This window comes from Eubalaena glacialis, chromosome 4, assembly GCF_028564815.1.
Source record: "Eubalaena glacialis isolate mEubGla1 chromosome 4, mEubGla1.1.hap2.+ XY, whole genome shotgun sequence".
NCBI lineage: Eukaryota > Metazoa > Chordata > Mammalia > Artiodactyla > Balaenidae > Eubalaena > Eubalaena glacialis.
Window position 1 is genome coordinate 55,309,954 of NC_083719.1, and position 23,050 is coordinate 55,333,003.

The window sequence follows — 23,050 nt, forward strand, 5'->3', positions numbered from 1 at the left end:
TTAGCAGAACTAGGAGCTGAAGACAGATCTGTTTTGTTATAAATCCACACCACATTTAACTGCCCTTGGGAACCCAACTCAAGTTCTACATCCTCACTGGTCCAAACTCTCAGCTCTTGCAAACTAGAACAAAGCAATCGACATTTTTAGAATCAACTGTCTGCACAGCATGACAATGTGTGCTGTTGTTCATTCCATGCCTTTGGGGTTGATTATTGGCTGGTATTATTATCTTTCATGTATACTCATATAAACTCTAAGTATTAATCAAATTGTTAACTTTTTACAGAGTATGCCTTTTCCATCTTTGTGCCCCCATGCCTAGAAGAGTCTTTTGCACATTTCAGGTTTGTCAATGGTGGCTTTCTACTCTCTAGGTTTTCTAGACAATATCTGCCTCTCTGCCTATAAAATATGTAGACTAAAATAAATTAAGTGGACAAATATGTTTCTCACAGCATCCCTTATAAGAGTAAAAAGGAAGCAACCCAAATATCCCACGAGGGAGGAGTGGTTACATAAACTATGGGGCATCTGTATGAGGGAATGTTACACAACTCTTCAAAATCATGTTTTCAGAGACTATTGAATAGCATAAGAAAATGTTTGCCAAATATTATGATATATTTTACATTTATAGCAAAGGAAAAAAACCTTAGAGCAGATACACCAAAATGTCAACTTTTTTTTTAATCTCTGGGAAGGGAGATGAAACTACAGAGAACGTTTATCTTCTCTTTCAGAACATTAACTCCTTTTCTGGTAATCCTTGGGGCCACTCATTTTGATCCGGTAAGCTTCATTTTTCCTTATCTCTAAAATAGGAGCAATATGGGTTTCCTCACAAGGCTCTTATAAATAGTTAAAACTTTTCCAATAAGAAGTGCTTTGTAAATGAATAACAATGGTATTAAATTATACAATAAATGATTATATGATCTTTATGCAGTTTTCATAATAAAGATTTTAGAGGGAATGATGCCCTGTCAACTAATAGTGGAAATCTTAGTGGAATTTATATCTTTTAAAACTCTAAAAATCTCTTCTTTCTTTTAAAAATTAAGCCTGTGTTTAATCTTATATTCAGTGAATTATTAAGAAATGGTTCTCCATGGATGATTCAAGAAAAAAAGAAACCTATCTATATCAATAACCTAAATAGCCGAGCTTTCTTTTTTGTGTGTGTGAAATGAGAACTAGGCTTATCAAAATAAAATCTCAGGGCTCCTCTTGCTTTGCTAGTCACTCAGTCACCGTGGCCCAGAAGGGCCAGGCATGACAAAGAACTCCTGACCAGGCTGCTGAGGTACCACTCAGGCCCTACATAGAGCAGGGTCAGGCCACACAGGCACGGCTATGAAGCCAGCCAGACTTCTCGCCTGGTGGGAGCACCTCTAGGGTCAAAATGCCACACAAAACAGCCCTACAAGGGCAGCATGGGCTCCCACAAGCAGGTTCCATTTCAGGAACCCTTAGCTTGGAACCCGGTCCTGCCCAAGTTCCCCAGGCTGAATTGTCCCCCTCCACCCTCAACCATCCTCCATCACACTCAGCTCCAGGTGTGACGCCCAAAGCACTGGGTGAGAGTCTGTCTTAAAAGAAGCTCCCTTCACTTCTACACATATGCATTCAGCACCCATTCCGTGCCCAGCACCAGGCACCTCCACGTTTCCTTTCAAACTGAAGTAATTTTTACACCTGCTTTCCCTACTCTCCATTTCATCTCCTTTCCACTCAACCCAGTCATATATACGAAGTCACTGTCAGTGACCAATATCCCCATATCTCACCAAACACTTAGTGGTTTAAGCTCTATAAACCAGGAGAAGAACCAATCTCAATCACCTGGTAACACTTCAGCCATTCAGAATCCCTTAAAAAAAGCCAAACTTGCTACATGACTCCAAGTCCTACACCTTTAAGCTTCAGAATTTTTAGGACATTCACGGTTTTGAATGGAAATCCTTCTCCGTTATAATCTATGCTCTCTGCTTTCTTAAACAGATTACAATGAATTGAACATCTTCTTGATGACCCATCCTCATGCACAGCAGTGACGGCCTCCATGGGGACTGTTGCATTGGGTAACACTCTTCGCCTGTAGATTTCATTAGCCCCACACTTCTTTCTTCTGAGGTTTTAGTTTTTCTGTTTCTGTGTGCATGCCACAACTACTGAGGCCCGCGTGCCTAGAGCCCGTGCTCCGCAACAAGAGAAGACACCGCAATGAGAAGCCTGCAAACTACAATGAAGAGTAGCCCCTGCTCGCCGCAACTAGAGAAAACCCGCACGCAGCAACGAAGACCCAACACAGCCAAAAATAAATTAAAATTAAATTTATAAAAAAAAAAGAAAGAAAGGAGGTAAGTCCAACAAAACATAGCTGACTTCTGCCTAGAGCTATAACAATGTTTGTCAACTTTTTTTTCATTATTATCCCCCTAATGAGAAAATTTTAATTTAAATTTTCCCTAAAGAGAGAGATTAAATGCCAAGGAATACAAGCAGAGCTTTGAAGGGGCACTATAATATCTAAGATTTTTCACCCTCCAAGAATCAGTTTTCACCTTACTGGGGGGAAATGCATGAGCTGTAGCTTTAAAACCCACCACCTTACCAGTCGCCTTACCAATAAGAACTGAACCATGCTGCTTACTGACCATTTGACTGGCTCTTGGTACTCCACCATCACTATGTGGCAGGAACCCCAACTAGCAATTTAAAGCCTGATTATAGATTAGGGATCTGAACAACTGTTGCAGGGGAGGGGACTGCAAAAATGCTTGACACAGAGGCAGATGGAGAAAAATGGGAGAAAGAAAAATGAAAAACAAAAATGTCTTATCTAAAATTACTGGTAAACCAAAATTCCAAAACAATAATTGTTTGCTAAGAAAGAAGATTAACAAAATTAACAATCATGTATTCACACTGGAAAATTAATTTCATAGACAGCTTAGCAAAGACTTTAAATTAGAAACACTGAGATCTTCAAAAAAAAAAAAATGAATCCTCCTGGCAACGCAGGAGACATGGGTTCGAGCCCTGGTCCAGGAAGATCCCACATGCCGCGGAGCAACTAAGCTCATGAGCCACAACTACTGAGCCTGCACTCTAGAGCCCGCAAGCCACAACTATTGAGCATGCATGCCACAACTACTGAAGCCCACACACCTAGAGCCCGTGCTCTGCAACAAGAGAAGCCACTGCAATAAGAAGCCCGAGCACCGCAACAAAGAGTAGCCCCCACTCGCCACAACTAGAGAAAGCCCGCACGCAGCAACGAAGACCCAACACAGCCAAAAATAAATTAATTAGTTGATTACTTAAAAAATAAAGTGGAGGAATACAAAATTTTTCAACAAAAACATGTAAAAAGAACAGGTGGATATTTAAACAAGCAGTTAGAAATTAAGAAAGGAAATATAGAGTGACTGAGTTGAAATACAATAAACAGGACTGGATTGTTCTCCCTTCTAGATAGAGATAACTAGATAGATAGATAGATAGATAGATGGATAGATAGATAGACTGATTGATTTAAATGAGCAGTTATGAAACATGGAAGACAGACTGAGAGATTCCAACATTTTAATGAATAGGAATAAATTGAAGAATAGTATTCCAGAAGAATTCCATTATTCCAGAAGAATAAACTGAAATGAATGATAGGAAAGCAATATTGAAAGAAATTGTTGTTGATAATTTTCCAGAATTAAAGAAAGAAAATCTAATGAATAGTCAGATCAGTAGAATCCAAATACTAAGCAGAATAAATACAAATAAAACCAAACTTGGACACACTGAAGTAAAACTGTAGAAATCAAGAGTAAAGAGACAGTCTTGAAACCTATCAGAGAGAAAAGGCAAATAATCTAAAATGGAGTGACAATAGTACTGACAGCAGATTTCTTGTTAGCAAACATAGATATCATAAGTTAATGAAATAATATCTTTAAAGTGCAGAGAGGTGGTCATCTAAAATGTTAACATAAGGGAGAAAATGGGTGAGAAAGATATAAAAACTCTTATCTTTGCAAATTTTCTGTAAATCTAAAATAATTCCCCCCCAAAAGATTTATTTTTTAAGTGCAGAGAAAGAAAAAAAAAATGTTAAGCTAGAATTTTATAGCCAGCTAATCCATTTGCCAAAGACGTGAAAGTAATTATTAAAAGATATACATCAGCAAGAAGTACACTGAACACAGAGAAAAGTTATAGATTACAAAAAAATAATGAGCCTAGAAATTGATCAATTTCATTCCTTTCTTCCCTCCTTCCTTCCTGAACAATTCAGTCCAAAATATATTAGGTGAAGCCAAGCAAGGGAGGAATCCAGCAGCTGTGGGGAAGGGAGTAGCAGCAGATGAGCATGGGGTATCAAAGCTTGAACAAAATGAGATCATCTGGGCAACCTAGTATGGGTTGTCCAAACTGAAACAAGGGAAGGTGTTCACTTGGGACAGAGATGGCACTAGCCCAGCACAAGTGTCAAAGCCCAAGTAGAGTGAGGACATCATCTATGCAGGGGGGACAGTGGTAATGGAGAATATTGATTACAATAAGTAAATATATTGAGAAAAATAAAAGCCAGGCTTTCCACTGTCAGAGAGTTACAAATAAACAGAGTTACACATAAAGAGAGAAAACTAGAGGGAACTCTGATAGTTTGTTACTGGAAGTATTGATGTTAACTCATGGTTTTCAATACAGGTGTGTGGGTATATGTGTACATAGCTCTGTCTACTGAAGGGGCCTAAGATCATCAACACCCTAAAAGCAATAAGCACACCTAGTGCCCAAATCTTGGTTTCTGAATACTATTCTTCACTAAAAGGAACCAGGGCTTCTTGGAGAAATGGCTACTTTCAGGACTAGGGCAGGGAAAGCCTGGAATAAATACTTGTGTTAGTCTAGAAATTAAGAAGTGCTTGCACTGGTGGGAATGTAAATTGGTGTAGCCACTACAGAAAACAGTATGGAGGTTCCTCAAAAAATTAAAAATAGAAATAACTATTTTAAAAATTAAAAATAGTACAACATGGTGACTATTACAACATGGTTAATAGTACTGTACTGTGTACTTGAAATTTGCTAGGAAAGTAATTCTTAAGTGTTTTAGCCACACACACACACACACACACACACACACACACAAAGTAACCATGTGAGGTGATAGATGTTTTGATTAACTTGATTGTGGTAGTCCTTCACAATGTACACATATATCAAATCATAACATCATACACCTTAAATATATACAATTTTATTTGTCAGTTATACCTCAAAATAAAGCTTGAAAAAAACAACAAAAAAAGACAAAACTACCTGCAAAAAAACATTAAACTTTGTCTATATATTTTACTGAAAAGTACAGCTATGGTATGTTGAAAACAAAAAATTCATATAAATGAAAAACAAGGTTTTATACATAAGAAAAAATAAATACAAATATAAAACCAAAGAATCTGAATAAAACTCTAAAGCCTAAAAAAGTGATGGAATGGGAGAACAGTCTCTTCAACAAATGGTGCTTTCAAAAACAGAAATATAGATCACTGGAACACGATAGAAAGCCCAGAGATAAACCCACACACCTATGGTCAACTAATCTATGACAAAGGAGGCAAGGATATACAATGGAGAAAAGACAGCCTCTTCAATAAGTGGTGCTGGGAAAACTGGATAGCTACATGTAAAAGAATGAAATTAGAACACTCCCTAACACCATACACAAAAATAAACTCAAAATGGATTAGAGACCTAAATGTAAGACCAGACACTATAAAACTCTTAGAGGAAACCATAGGAAGAACACGCTTTGACGTAAATCACAGCAAGATCTTTTTTGATCCACCTCGTAGAGTAATGGAAATAAAAACAAAAATAAACAAATGGGACCTAATGAAACTTAAAAGCTTTTGCACAGCAAAGGAAACCATAAACAAGATGAAAAGACAACCCTCAGAATGGGAGAAAATATTTGCAAACGAATCAACGGACAAAGGATTAATCTCCCAAATATATAAATAGCTCATGCAGCTCAATATTACAAAAACAAACAACCCAGTCAAAAAATGGGCAGAAGACCTAAATAGATATTTCTCCAAAGACATACAGATGGCCAAAAAGCACATGAAAAGCTTCTCAACATCATTAATCATTAGAGAAATGCAAATCAAAACTACAATGAGGTATCACCTCACACCAGTTAGAATGGGCATCATCAGAAAATCTAGAAACAACAAATGCTGGAGAGGGTGTGGAGAAAAGGGAACCCTCTTGCACTGTTGGTGGAATGTAAATTGATACAGCCACTATGGAGAACAGTATGGAGGTTCCTTAAAAAACTAAAAATAGAACTACCATACGACCCAGCAATCCCACTACTGGGCATATACCCTGAGAAAACCATAATTCAAAAAGAGTCATGTACCACAATGTTCATTGCAGCTCTATTTACAATAGCCAGGACATGGAAGCAACCTAAGTGTCCATCATCGGATGAATGGATAAAGAAGATGTGGCACATATATACAATGGAATACTACTCAGCCGTAAGAAGAAACGAAATGGAGTTATTTGTAGTGAGGTGGATGGACGTAGAGTCTGTCATACAGAGTGAAGTAAGTCAGAAAGAGAAAAACAAATACAGTATGCTAACATATATATATGGAATCTAAGGGAAAAAAAAAACAAAAAGGTCATGAAGAACCTAGTGGCAAGACGGGAATAAAGACACAGACCTACTAGAGAATGGACTTGAGGATATGGGGAGGGGGAAGGGGAAGATGTGACAAAGAGAGAGAGTGGCATGGACATATATACACTACCAAACGTAAAATAGATAGCTAGTGGGAAGCAGCCGCATGGCACAGGGAGATCAGCTCTGTGCTTTGTGACCACCTAGAGGTGTGGGATAGGGAGGGCGGGAGGGAGGGAGATGCAAGAAGGAAGAGATATGGGAACATATGTATATGTATAACTGATTCACTTTGTTATAAAGCAGAAACTAACACACCACTGTAAAGCAATTATACTCCAATAAAGATGTTAAAAAAAAAAAAAAAAGACACATGCACCCCAATGTTCAATGCAGCACTATTTACAATAGCCTGGTCATGGAAGCAACCTAAATGCCCATCGATGGACAAATGGATAAAGAAGATGTGGTACATACATACAATGGAATATTACTCAGCCATAAAAAGGAATGAAATTGGGTCATTTGTAGAGATATGGTTGGATCTACAGACTGTCATACAGAGTGAAATAAGTCAGAAAGAGAAAAACAAATATCGTATATTAATGCATATATGTGGAACCTAGAAAAATGGTACAGATGAACCGGTTTGCAGGGCAGAAATAGAGACACAGATGTAGAGAACAAATGTATGGACACCAAGGGGAGAAAGTAGCAGGGGTGTGGTTGTGGTGGGATGAATTGGGAGATTGGGGTTGACATATATACACCAATATGTATAAAATAGTTAACTAATAAGAACCTGCTGTATAAAAAATAAATAAAATAAAATTCAAAAATTAAAAATAACCAAATGGTGCTTAGGAGAACTGGATATCTGCATGCAAAGGAATGGAATTGAACCCCTACCTCACATCATATATAAAAAATAACACAAAATGGATCAAAGACCTAAATGTGAGAGCTAAAACTATAAAACTCTTAGGAGAAAACGTAAGGGTAAATCTTCATGACGTTGGCAATGGTTTCTTTTTTTTTTCTTTTTTGGCAATGGTTTCTTAGATATGACGCCAAAAGCATAGTAACAAAAGGAAAAAACAGATAAATTGGATTTCATCAAAATTTTAAATATTTTGTGCATCAAAGAGAGTATCTGTCAAGAATGAAAATACAGCTGGCAGAATGGAACAAGATATTTGAAAATCATAAATCTGATAAGGGTCTAATATCCAGAATATATAAAGAACTGCTGCAACTCAACAACAAAAAAGACAAATAACCCAATTTAAAAACGGATTGAATAGTCATTTCTCCATATAAGATATATAAAGGGCCAAACAAGCACAGCAAAAGATGCTTAACATCATTAGTCATTAGGGAAATGCAAATCAAAACTGTAATTAGATACCACTTCACATTTACTAGGATGGCTATAATCAAAAGAGGGAAAATAAGTGTTGGCAAGGATATGAAGAAATTGGAAGCCTCATATATTGCTGATGGAAATGCAAAATTGTACAGCCACTGTGGAAAACAGTTTGGAGGTTCCTCAACATGTTAAACATATAATTACCATATGATCCAGCAATTCCACTGGTAGTATACACCTAAAATAATTAAAAACAAGTTCTCAAACAAAAACTTGCATAAGAATTTTCATAGTAGCACTATTTATATTAGCCTAAAGGTGAAAACAACACAAATGTTCATCAAGAGATGAACGAATAAACAAAATGGCATATCCGTACAATGTAATATTCAACCATAAAAAATGAAGTACTGGGAATTCCCTGGACATCCAGTGGTTAGGTCTCAGTACTTTCACTGCTTTGGCCTGGGGTTCAATCCCTGGTCAGAGAACTAAGATCCCACAAGCCATGTAGCGCAGCCAAAAAATAAAAAATGAAGTACTGATACATGATAAAACATAAATGAATCATGAAGACCTTATGCTACATGGAAGAAGCCATACATAAAAGACCACATATTGTATGATTTCATTAATTGAAATATCCAGAATATACAAATCCATTGAGACAGATAGCAGATTTTTGGTTGCAGAGACTAGAGGGATGGGGGAGTGGAGAGTGAATGCTTTAATGGGTATGAGTTTCCATTTGGGATGATGAAAATTTTCTGGAACTAGATAGTGGTGATGGTTGCACAACATCATGAATGTACTTAATGCCACTGAATGGCACACTTTAAAAACTGTTAAAATGGTAAATTTGATGTTTTATGTATTTTGCCACAATTTAAAAATTAAATGAGGAAGATAAAATGATCGAGACACATCAAAAAGACACAGAAACCAGCTTGATGTACCTCCCACTGGCCTATCTGGGACAATTCGGATATCAAAATAAGTAGTAATAGAAATAGATTATAGGCCATTGAATAAAAAAGAAATCCATGAGTCAAAGAAATATAGGAATCCAAATGGGGAAAGAGAAAACTTTTCTTTACAGTAATCTTACTTAATAGAACTAATGCCAACTAATCTTAATAGAAGGAATGATAGAATTTAAAAAAATCACCATTTGGTAACCATCATAGTAATAATTAATTCAGTCACAAAACATCAATGGATAATACTGGTAAAAGTGTATGTAGATCAATGGAACAGAATAGAGAGCCCAGACACTTATGGTCAATTAGTCTACATCAAAAGAGGCAAGAATATACAATGCAGAAAAGACAGTCTCTTCAATAAGTGATGCTGGGAAAACTAGACAGCTACATGTAAAAGAATGAAATTAGAACACTTTCTCACACCATATACAAAAATAAACTCAAAATGGATTAAAGATGCCACGGAGCAACTAAGCCCTTGCGTCACAACTACTGAGCCTGCACTCTAGATCCCACGATCCACAACTATTGAGCCCATGTGCCACAACTACTGAAGCCTGGCACCTAGAGCTCGTGCTCCACAACAAGAAAAGCCACCGCAATGAGAAGCCCATGCACCTCAACGAAGAGTAGACCCCACTCACTGCAACTAGAGAAAGCCCATGCGGAACAAAGACCCAACACAGCCAAAAGATAGATAAATAAATAAATTTATTTTAAAATTTAAAAAAATTTTTAATGGATTAAAGGCCTAAATGTAAGACATGAAACCATAAAACTCCTAGAAGAAATCATAGGCAGAACATTCTTTGGCATAAATCGTAGTGATATTTTTTTAGATCTGCCTCCTAAGGCAAAGGAAATAAAAGCAAAATAAGCAAATGGGGCCTAATTAAACTTAAAAGCTTTTGCACAGCAAAGGAAACCATCAACAAAATGAAAAAACCTACTGAATGGGAGAAAATATTTGCAAATGATATGACCGATAAGAGGTTAATATCCAAAATATATAAACAGCTCATACAAATCAATATCAAAAAACAAACAAACAACCCGGTTAAAAAATGGGCAGAAGACCTGAATAGACATTTTTCCAAACAGGAAATGCAGGTGGCCGACAGGCACATGAAAAGATTCTCAACATCACTAATCATCAGAGAAATGCAAATCAAAGCCACAATGAGATATCACCCCACACCTGTCAGAATGACTATCATCAAAAAGAACACAAATAATAAATGTTGGTGAGGATGTGGAGAAAAGGGAACCCTTGTACACTGTTGGTGGGAATGTAACTTGGTGAAGCCACTGTGGGAAACAGCATTCAGGTTCCTCGAAAAACTAAACATAGAACTGCCATATGACCCAGCAATTCCACTCCTAGGTATATCTAAAGAAAATGAAAACACTAATTCAAAAAGATACATGTACCCCAATGTTATAGCAGCATTATTTACAATAGCCAAGATATGGAAGCAACCTAAGTGTCCATTAACAGATGAATGGATAAAGAAGGTGTGGTACATATATACAATGTAATACTACTCAGCCATAAAAAAGTAACAAAATTTTGCCATTTGCAACAACATGGATGGACCTGGAGGGTATTATGCTTAGTGATATAAGTCAGATAGAGAAAGACAAATACTGTATGTTATCACTTAACATGTGGAATCTAAAAAATAAAACAAACCAGTGACTATGACAAAAAAGAAACAGACCCACAAATATGGAGAACAAACTAGTGGTTACCTGTGAGGAGAGGGAAGGAGGGAGGAACAAAATAGGGGTAGGGGGTTAAGAGGTACAAACTATGTATAAAATAAATAAGCTACAAGGATATATTGTACAGCACAGGGAATATAGCCAATATTTTATAAATGGAGTATAATCTTTAAAAATTGTGAATCACTATGTTGTATACCTGAAACTTATATAACACTGTAAATCAATGATACCTCAATAAATAAAATTTTTAAATAGCTAATAAAAGTTTGATGAGCAAAGAAATATATTCATAGTCTCAAAGTACCTCCCAAAAAAATACTTAATTAGAAAAAGAAAATTAATAACTTTATAATAGAAAAACCAGACACCACCTTTATCAAATGATCAAAGTTAACATCACTAGTAATAAGACAAACCGAAATCATGTGCCACCTGATAAGATGCAGTGAGACCACAGCATCTCTGTCATCTGTTAAGTGTATGAACTTGACCAAATAACTCACCTCTTTTCCTCCATCTGAAAAAGGAAGGAAGCAGACAAGATAATATCTAATTTCCATTCCAGCTCCAAATTCCTACTATTCTAATACTTATTGAACTAATCTAAATATATGGCATCATGTTCAGAACTTGGCAAGAAGAGATAAAAACTCTTCTCTCAATTTAAGTGGCTGATGTTCTTATATAAGCAAGTCAGGCACAAAGTGCACAAAATGACATATATAGTAAAACTTATGACCTTGGACTAATTTCATAGGGAGTACCAGAGAAGTCAAAATTTGAGAGTTTTTTAAAGCAATAATATTCATCCCTTATTTGAACGTGAGTTCAGAGTAGGATTAGGAAAGCAATTATATGTAAATGAGTGCTTATATAAATAAGTGCTTGAAAGGGTTTCTCCCTTAAGAAAGTTGAACATACCTCCTGCCACTTCACGAGTACCATCCAGGAGCCTAGCAAAGTCTCTGAAGGGTAGAAAAAGCTGCAGGGCTTTCAGGCATGGCACTCACAGAAGCCCAATCACTGAGAGCATCTTCAATATAAGACAGAAATCTCTGGCCAGAAGTCAGTGCTTTCGGAGAGGTAAGATTAATGCCATTTAGTTAAGCAGGAGAGAATGGTTTTGTAAAACAACTCAGGCCCTCACAGGGCAATTCAAATTATCAGCAACCTCATAAATAAATGCAGTCATATCAATATTCAACTGGCAAACCATCAAAAAGTGATATCTGAACTGATGTTATTATACCGTTTGGCTTCGGCTCTCAGCTTTATGCAAACAGAAACACATTAATTGGTTAATTAGTAATCTTTTAAGGATGGAAGAGCCAATTTGCTATAATTATTTTTACTAAATTTTTATTATCCCTTCAATATACAGAAACAACTATATAAATTCAAACTACGAGTTACTAATGGTTCTGATAAAGAAAATGAGTTAACTAGCTCATGTTGGCTTTTTTTTTAACTACTCTTCCTTCCTACAGTAAAAACTTATCTAATTATTGTACCCTTGAATCAGTTGGGCCTCTTTCCTCTCCCTCATCACCTATAACCAGTTATTTAAGTCATAAAATCCTGCCACCACTTCTTTTTCAAATGTCTCTAGACTCCAATCCTCCACTCTCAAGTCTGCCATTCTAGGCCACCACCTCAACAGGCCATGCTTGGTTTAGCGCAACAGACACAGAGCATCTACTATGGCTCGCCGTGCCTTTCAAAACCTACAAATCACCTCACTACTATTACTATTGAACAACTCAATTTCGTTTCTTTTTACGGCTGAGTAATATTCCATTGTATATATGTGCCACATCTTCTTTATCCCTTCACCTAGAGTCTGTCATACAGAGTGAAGTAAGTCAGAAAAAGAAAAACAAATACCGTATGCTAACACATATATATGGAATCTAAAAAAAAAAAAAAAAGATTCTGAAGAACCTAGGGGCAGGACAGGAATAAAGACACAGACGTAGAGAATGGACTTGAGGACACGGGGAGAGGGGAAGGGTAAGCTGGGACGAAGTGAGAGAGTGGCATGGACATATATACACTACCAAATGTAAAACAGATAGCTAGTGGGAAGCAGCCGCATAGCACAGGGAGGTCAGCTCGGTGCTTTGTGTCCACCTAGAGGGGTGGGATAGGGAGGGTGGGAGGGAGGGAGACGCAAGAGGGAGAGGATATGAGGATATATGTATACATATAACTGATTCACTTTTTTATACGGCAGAAACTAACACAATTTTGTAAAGTAATTACACTCCAATAAACATGTAAAAAAAAAAAAACCTACTAATCAATCTGATGTGATAACTATCTCTCCATCTTTGTATCACTGCAAGTCTGACCCAAATTCTTTCTTCTTGAGAGGGTTTTTATAACCAGGTTCATGAGACAGGAGCAAGACCTGAGGTCCTCTCCTACAGATCTTCTTCAAGTTTCCACTGGTTCATGGTTTGACACTACTTTGGTACACACAGTCCTAACCCACCTATCTGTACCTCTATCCAGCCCACATTCTTCCATATTCCATTCTCCCCTTAGAAACGATTCTATTAAACTACTAGCTAAGGAATTCCCTGGCAGTCCAGTGGTTAAGACTCCAAGCTTCCACTGCAGGGAGCACGGATTCAATTCCTGGTCGGCAAACTAAGATTCCGCATGTGCCGCAGCCAAAAAGAAAATTTTTAATTAAAAAAAAAAAACAACAGGACTTCCCCAGTGTCACAGTGGTTGAGAATTGCCTGCCAATACAGGGGACACGGGTTCGAGCCCTGGTCCAGGAAAATCCCACATGTCGCGGAGCAACTAAGCCCGTGCACCACAACTACTGAGCCTACGCTCTAGAGCCCGCGAGCCACAACTACTGAGTCCATGTGCCACAACTACCAAAGCCCGTGCGCCTATAGCCCGTGCTTCGAAACAAGAGAAGCCACTGCAATGAGAAGCCTGCACACCGCAACAAAGAGTAGCCCCCGCTCACCACAACTAGAGATAGCCCAGGGGCAGCAACGAAGACCCAACGCAGCCAAAAATAAATATAAATAAATATATAAATTTTTAAAAAAACAAAACTACTAGCTAAGACTCATTTAACCCATATCTTCAGCACTTCCTGCACTAATTACTCCTGGGTCTCGTGTGCTAGCCCCTTCCTCTGCTGCCCCTCTAAAAGATGAAGTACTCTAGACTCAGCATTCTTCTCCTTTCTACAGTCATTCCATCTACAGATGATCTCATCCAGGCCCATAAATAGCTTTATACTGACAACTCCCAAATTTATATCTTCAGCCTTGATCCTTGCTGAGCTCCTGACTCAAATAGCCAACTGTGCACTCAGAATTTTTCCTGGGCAATCAAATATAGCATGTCCAAAGGCTTACCCCATCTCAGTAAATGGTTAGCACCATCTGTCTAATTATTCGAGTCAAAAACTTTGGACTCATTCTTTACCCTTCCATTCCTTTCCTCCCAACATCCAATCCAACAATATGTATCTCTGTCTCTCTGACATATATCCCAAATCCAACCTCTGGAACCATCTCTATCACTGCTACCCTAGTTCATGTCATTAATATTTCTCATCTGAATTATTGCCACAGACTCCCAACTGGTAATGAGATTCTGTCATTCATCCAGACATTCATTTAGAATGACAGACCTCATCAAAGGAGAAAAGTTTCGCTTGACATGATGTACATTTAATGAAACTATTGCTGTTGGAAGTGACCACCTTGTTTCTTCCTTTCCTCATTCTCTCTCTGTACTTTCCTCTATGTGAATCTCCCTCTCTGTTCTAACTCCTTTTCCTTCTCTCTCCCTCTTCTCAATATCTTCTTTCTCTCTTCCTCTCCCTCTTGTTTTACTGAACAACTAGGCACACAGTATAGTGGAAAATGCTAGTGTTAGACTTAGAAGGGTCTCTTCCTATGGTCTCTCGTGGTGAAGGAGGGTAATTATGACAAAGTCAGTTTATATTTCTGCCCCTCAGCTGTCTCATCTATTAAATAGATTATACCGATGGCCTCTGAGGTCCCTTAAAATTCTAGAAATCTATTCTCAGGTTATTTATTGAGTAAAGAGCTATGTTCCTTGTTCTTAAAAGTAGGTGGATTCAATATTTTATATTTCCCTGAGGGGAAAAAAGCAAATTCATTTTTTAACAAGGTCTTCAATTGATCATTTCCTATCAGGGGTCAGTGTCTCTCAATAGAAAAAAACGCACCTCTCCCTTAGTATAGTCTAAATGTTCGATATCTCTGTAGTTATTTCTGTCTTTGGGCCCTCCTTGGGACAAGTAGATTCCAAGGAGAGGCCAGTAGCCCACTTAATATGAAGGCTATCATTTATTAGGCACTTATTGTGTTCCAGGCTCTGTGCTAAGCCTTTTTTAAATTTAATCCTCAACACAAGTCTACGTAAGGCAAGTATTACATTATCGCTCCTCTTACAAAATAAGAAACTAAGGTGTGAAGAGGTTAAGAAATTTGTCTAAGGGCACACAGCTAACAGATGGTGGAGCCAAAATTTGGACCCAGGTCTATCTGACTTGAAAGTCCATGCTTTGAAAGATTACACTATATACCTCCCTCCTGAAATGCTGGACCTCTGCAGCCTATCTTGGAGGTCTCCGTGTACACCTGAACTGAAAAAACCTGTGACCTCTGATGTCCTGGGGGCCACATTCTAGCCTGTACCTGAACCAACAGGGTCAACTCCATTACGAGGGTTTTAAGAGCAGAGACTCAATTTCTTATGGTATTGGTCCCAGCCACATGGATACTCAATAAATGCTCTTGACTGAGGAAGCCCATGGTGAAAAGCACTGACACAGCTAGGATGGCCTAATGCAAGTTCTGGTGATGCAAAGTAAAAGGTTAAGATGAGGGAGAGATTGTGCTAGGACTAGAGATATGATCAGGCTTTTCATAAAGTCTAATTTCCATGACTTCATTATCATTTGCAGAAAATAGAGAGGGCAGGACTTCCCTGGTGGTCCAGTGGGTAAGACTCTGTGCTCCCAAAGCTGGGGACCTGGGTTCAATCCCTGGTCTGGGAACTAGATCCCTCGTGCATGCCACAACTAAGAGTCCACATGCCACAACTAAGAAGTCCATATGCTGCAACTAAAAAAAAAAGAAAAGAAAAAGAAAATAGAGAGAGCTATTGATACCCCTGGAGAATTGCTTTAGAAAATGGCTGAAAAATTGGTTTAATTAAGACTCTAGGTATTTAAGTGGAATATCAGGTCAGCACATTTGTGGAAGAATTTCCTTTTTTAAAATGCTTCCGAAGATCTTCAGAAGTGGGACTGAATTTGCATGACCACCTCCTAAGCAACATCAGAGCAGACTCAGCTCTCAGGGAGTCTTTTGTACCTGAGGGATTTATGGATTTCCTGGCCAAGAGGACCAATTGGCAGAGTCTCTAAAACTCTGCCTCCATCCCTACCCCCATCTCTAAGAAAACTGTGTTTGGTAGATAACCCCCCTTCCCGAAGCAGGAGGTTAATGAGGCACCTAGATGTCTTCCTGGGTCACTGGTTTGGCGCTAATAAAAAAGGTGAAATTTTGTAGCACTGTTTGGCGCCATTCAAATGTCCTCAACCCATCCTTGGGATTGGTTGTCTAAATCTCCTTCAAACCAAGAGTATTAGAAGGACAGAAAGATCTAGACTACCCCTCGGGATGTTCCTCACTTAGGGAACTGTAACATGGGCGAGGAAACAGAGTGAAAAGGATCAGTAGGTAGGCACAAGGTCATGAAGTTTGTGGGCAGGAACTCCCAGGGGAGGCCAACCAGCTCCAAAACAAAGATCAGCACTGGCGCTAGCAGGACAGACGTTTGAGAGGTTGAGAGTCTCCACAGAGACTATGGGCATCAAGCAGGACCAGGCCAAGGAAAGGGAGAGAGCTTGGAGAGTAGAAGAGAGACAAGAAGGTTGAGGTCCTAATGATTCTGCCTGGTAAGTGTTCAGGGTCAAAATTATTTGTGACCATCACCCTCACCTTAGTTTTCCAAGCCTCTCCCCTCAGACTGATGTAACCTGGAAAAAGAGAGTTAAAAAAACATTGTTGGGCTTCCCTGGTGGCGCAGTGGTTGAGAATCCGCCTGCCAACACAGGGGACATGGATTCAAGCCCTGGTCTGGGAAGATACCACATGCCGCAGAGCAGCTAGGCCCGTGAGCCACAATTACTGAGCCTGCGCGTCTGGAGCCTGTGCTTCGCAACAAGAGAGGCCGCGATGGTGACAGGCCCGCGCACCGCGATGAAGAGTGGCCCCCGCTTGCCGCAACTAGAGAAAGCCCTCGCATAGAAACGAAGAGCCAACACAGCCATAAATAAATAAATAAATAAATAAAAATTTAAAAGGAAAAAAAAAAAACATTGTCAAGGGACCTCCCTGGTGGTCCAGTGGTTAAGAACCTGCATTCCAATGCAGAGGACACAGGTTCGATCCCTGGTGGGGGAACTAAGATCCCACATGCTACGGGGCAACTGAGCCCACATGCCGCAAATACGGAGCCCACGTGCCACAACTAGAGAGAAGCCCACGTGCCGCAACAAAATATCCCGCATGCCTCAACTAAGACCCAATGCAGCCAAAAATAAATAAATAAATTTTTTTTTTTAAAGTATCAAAAGAGTCAGACTGGAGTCAGACTGATAATCCAGGCAGTCTGTGTTTAAAAAAAAAAAAAAAAATTGTCAAGTATCAGTACCATATCTGCAGATGAAATATTGATTCTGGATATTTCTTCCTTTTCTTATACTTCCTTGGTAAGAACATTTTTCCAGCCTATCTAAGAAATGGCAACAATTGAGCCTATTTCTGATTTATTTTATCTAGTCAACTGCAACACACAACTAAAATAAAAGAACTCAGCCAAAAAAAAAAGCAATGACAACAGACGTGAGATTCAGGTAAACAAACATAGTTTTCCTCTTTACTCAGGAAAGGTAATATTATTGACTCTACCCACCAAAAGAACATTAAGCACTTTATCCATCCCACAGAACTCTCATTTTTTTTCTGCCTTCTTTTCAAAACACATTTTTAAATTCCAATTTTCTTGAAAGTATATCAAGATGTGACATTCTAAGCAATCACTGAGAAGTGTAAGGGAGAGTATAATAGCTGTAATTAACTCTGTTTACATACCAGACAGACTTACATTTCACTATAAATATTCCACACGAAAAATCTTTGAAAGAGGACCAATTATGCTGAGAGGTTTAACTACATGGTATTTGTCAAAAGAGAAAAAAATATGCCTCAGTTCCTACTTGAAAAAAATATTTCCTGGGATAATGTAAGATGGTACACTTACCGAAGGAAAAAAAATGAGGAGGAGTCTTGGGCTAAAATGATAAAGTGCATCTACTGTAAGCTGTAGGCCTCTGCCCCTGCACCCCTGTCCTATCAAGAAACACAGAGCACATACAAGAGGATACTGGTTCATATCATCTTAATTCCAACACTAGCACTGGTCACTGAGGGAATATCAGCCAAAATAGAAAATCTCCCTAATGTCCTTATGGAGTGGCTGTGAGAAAATAAAATAACACCACCATAGGGAAAAATAAAAAGGGTGCAATGGACAAGAACAGACGTTTCACAGAACAAATGCAAAGGGTCAATTTGCTGGGAAACGTGCTCAGCTTTTACTAATCAAGGAAACACAAATTAAAACAACTAAGTCATTCCTCTTCATCCACAACATGGGTAAAAATTAACAAGATTGATAATATACAGAGTTGTCAAGGATATGGGAAAAATGAATACTCTCATACACTGATGATGGGAATGAAAATCAGTATTCTTTTAGGAAAGCAATTTGGCAACATCTGTCAATATGGTAAATACACATAAAATTCTACCCAGAAATTTCACCAGTAAGCCTCTCTTCTGGAGAAATGCTTGCATCTGTGCACAAAGAAGCATAAACAAGGATATTCACTGCAGTATTGTTTATAGTAGAGAAAGCTAAATGTCCACCTAAGGGAGAATGACACTACATTTTAAAAGAATATAGGTTATCTATTTATATTCTCTAAGACATATTGCTAAATGATAGGACAATGTTTATAATATCAACCCATTTACTTAAAAAAACCATACGCACTTGAATACATACATATACTTGGGCATAAAAGGTTTACACATTAAAAAAAAAAAAAAACCAAACAGTGGCTACCTCTGGGGAGGGGAGTAAAAATCAGGAGATGAGAAGTTAGGATGTATCATTTTATTCTATATTCTTTTAGATTGTTTGAACATTTTGGAACCAGGATAAATGGAAGTGGGGCACATTCTTAACGGAAATGTTCTGTCGTATTACCCAATTTCCTCATTCATTCTGGCCTCTGGAATATCTCACAGTTTTGCCTAATGTCTACTGCTCACAAACACTTCATTTAGTCCACAAATTGTATGCTCTCTCCTAGTCGACACCAGAGTCTGTGGGTCCATGTGGGCGACCATCACCAGCCTTGCCTCACGGGGGTGGGAGCCTCATTACTCACCAAATGCAAAGTCATGGCAGCATCATATAGAAAGAGGAGACCTTGACCCTGTGTTCTGTTTATGCCATTTATTTTGTTCTCTTTGAGGATGTTGCAGAGGGAACCATGATTCTGTGTAAATGGGTAGTGTTCAACGACAGGACTATATTTGGTGGTAAGTTAAATGACATTGCTTTCAGAACTTAGTGTGTGGGCTGTGAAAGATGTAAGTTTATGAGAATGTTCTCATAACCAAATGGGAAATAGAAATGATAAAATAAACCAAATTGCTGCTAGTAGAGATCACTATGGTAATCTGCCCTTAGTCTCTCTGCCTCACAGGAATTAGCCATTAATTTCCCCTCTGGAATCCCTCAGGATAATCAGGTTCAAATCCATAAGAGTTCTTTTCCTCTCACTTCTATTGCCATGTTGCTTTTGTAGCTCTTGGAGGCATTTTACTGACAATGCTTTAAATGCCTAGGTAAGTGTCATCCTCCTGGTTCACCCCACCCACTATTCTGTTAATACTGTGGCCTCTTAATAATTTTTTTTAAATAATAAATACACCTGATAACTATTTCTGAGCTACTGTTCAATCAGCCAGATTTCCCTAAATATTAACTCTTCTACTAAGAAAATATGATTAAAATCTTATTATTTTCAAAAACCTGGATATATGTCATGGAAACAAGAACTATTGCAATCATATATGTGGGGATTATATCTCAGCATTAAGGGTACCATCAGTGTTAGCATCTCCTTTTATGAGGAGAAAACAGAGATGGGCAAAGGCTTAGGTTCCCGGAAATTACAGCAAAATCTGAACCTGGAAATATTACCAGGTTCATTTTCCCCCTTCCTATGTACAAAACTGATGCCCACACATGGCTCTAGTATATTCCCATAGTAATCACCGCAGACAGTCCACAGGCTCAAGCCTGTCCCTGCACCAATGCTCACCAAAATATTGATTGGGTATTGGCAAAGTATAGCAAATGGCCCAGGCAAGGAAGAATACAGAACTCTAGGCCTTTCACCTTTGTTTCCCCTCCTGGACCCAAGCCTTTTCAGGGCAGGACATTGGAGGTGAGTGCATTAATGTAAAGGCAAACAGAAATATCCCTTTCTCCACATTTAATGCCAACAGATGGTTTGTTTTCCTAGTCTACCCCATAAACAGCTAAACTGTACCCTGCCAAGAGGCACCTAGGAGGAAGATGAGAGTCCCATGTCATGTTTACCCAGGCTGCTCAGGCTACAGTGATTCTAGTGAAACAGGATCCAGTTGGCCTTGTGCAGCTTTATGCCTGACTCATTTACACAGGCCACTCCGTGCAGTATGTGTTATTGTAAGTAACGCACCCACACGCCACAGATTTTAATGCATCCCAGAAAGTAAATTACTGTCAATGATAAGTTATATGACATTCCAGACCAAATTAGTCAGTTATTCATCTAAAGACCAGCAAACTCAGCCTCTACTGAACTGTGAAGGAAAGGGAAAAGCATCAAACGATTATATAGACGTTCTACAACGAGGGGTTGGGAAATGACTATATTGAAATCCTTTCCTTAGCATGGCTAAGCTGTGAAAGGTCTGGAGAGGTCATTTAGTGCACCTCCTGCCTCAGCCCGCTGCAGACTCCAGGGATCCATTAGCATAGTCCAACAGAAAGAAAAAGATATATACCAAGAAAATGCATGTCTTGTTACACATTTGACAGCTACATATTTCCTAGGGCTACTCCACTGGAAGTAGAACAAGGTGTCAAGAATAACTTAGGAGAAGTTGAGAAAAAAGTCCTAGGGATATGTAAGAAAGTTGGCTATGACATGAATAAATGAAGCAGGAAAAAGACAGAAGGGTGGCCCTCAGTGAGCTCAGATCACACCTCACCTGCCCAGCACAGGCTGCTCACCAGCTCATTCCAATGCAGTAGCTGGCAGATGAAGGAGAAAACAGGACTTGGGAGCTTTTTTTCTATTTTCCATACTTCTAATTGTTCTTAAGCCACACTCCCTAGATGGCTTAAACATTAACAGGCTGAAGCCATGCTCTAGCATTACACTGGGCTAATTATGCTCTTTGGGTTGGAAAGGACAGAAATAACTTCACTTAGGCTACCTCAAGACATGAGGGTTCACTGTTCAGTTACACAGGGTAATATGTGCAGCTTCTCCTTTCTCTACCTATCCACTCCCACTCTCACCCCTAAGCCCCAATCCAGCTGGTTAATCCTCTCCATATTTCTCAGATCAAATTCCAGAGTCTGTTTCCCATTGTAATTACTTAACTCGTATTGGTCAGAAGCTTTTCCTGTCAGCCACCTTACAAGCTACTCACCAGCCTATGAACTGGCTGCGCTTAGGTCTGGTGTCTACATCCGGCCCAATCATCAGGTGCCCGTTGCACAAGATAAGGTTTAGAGCAGCTTCTTTAGCCAGGGGCTATGGACCAAAGCACCTTTTTCCAGAAAAGAATTGGGGGCTGGGGGGGCATGTATCAAGCACATGTCTTCGTCAAACTGCCACCAAAAGCTTAAGCCTAAGTAAACCATTGATTTGACGGCAGGATCTTTAAAGGAGCAGGACAAGCTTCATGGGCTTATGCGCAGGTGCACAGGATCCCTGCGCTTACAAGAGCCCACACTTAGCTTAATGCTCCATTGTGGCTGTGTTGACATTCTTAGTAATTTTTGAATAGGGGGCCCTACCTTTTCATTTTGCATGGGGCCTTGCAAATTATATAGCTCTATATTATATTCCTCTATAGGAGTTTTCAGTATGTTATAAAATGTGAAGGGAGTTTCATAGAACTAAATAATTTTGGATCCAAAGATTCTTCAGATCATTCACTCATAATACTCATTTGACAAACAAGAAAACTGAGGTCAAAGAAAGGCTGACTGGCTTAATCAAGATCCCACAGTGAGCACTGGCAATGTCAAACTGGAAACAGATTCTTATCAGAGAGGCCAATCTTCTCATTACTCCATGTGGCAGGCTTCCTAGCAGAGAGGACTGCCTGATACTTGGTCTATTTTGCCAAAATATTTGGTAAGCTACTTAGAAATCTCATTTTATTAGGCTGATATAAAAACACAACTGTAGATCTTTCCTTGTTCAATCTTACCTCCTATTTCCTCACCTATGACTTCCTCAGAACAGATTCCACTGACAATCCCCAGAATCTAAAATGAAAGCTGGGTAGAAGAATATAAACTAATCAGAACACCTGGAGGATTATTTGGTAATAGATATAAAAATTACAATGTTCACACCCCTCACTCTACAATTCCATTTCTACATATAGTCTCACATATGCACAAATATTATTGCATGCCCAAGACTATTCATTGTGGTGTTGCTTATAATAGCAAAAGATTGGCCACAACCTAAATATTCATCAACAGGAGACTAGTTTAAAGTAATATATAGATATAGATATAGATATAGATATGATACTATGTTCATGCAACAAAATATTATGTAGCTCTTAGGAAAAAAGAAGTTAATTTATAGTTACTAATATGGGACAATTTCTAACATATTGTTTCATGAAAAAGCAAGGTACAAAACACTATACAGCACGCTTCTCTTTGTGGAGGGAAAGGACACAGGAGTCCCCCCCCATATCTGTGGGAGATAAGTTCCAAGACCCCCCAGTGATGCCTGAAACCACAGATAATACAAAACCCTTTATATACTATATTTTTTCTTATACATTCACACCATGCATACCATGGGTATGTATG

The 23,050-nt window shown here is 38.7% G+C and overlaps 1 long non-coding RNA gene across 1 annotated transcript in view; it reads right to left on the reverse strand.

The window, feature by feature from the left end:
- The window catches only part of LOC133089738 (uncharacterized), a 261,707-nt gene extending 240,457 nt beyond the window's left edge, over window positions 1-21,250 (reverse strand). The window contains exon 1 of the long non-coding RNA XR_009700735.1: window positions 21,193-21,250. This is a non-coding gene — a long non-coding RNA (uncharacterized LOC133089738). The remainder of the gene's footprint in view (window positions 1-21,192) is intronic.
- Window positions 21,251-23,050: the final 1,800 nt, after the last annotated feature.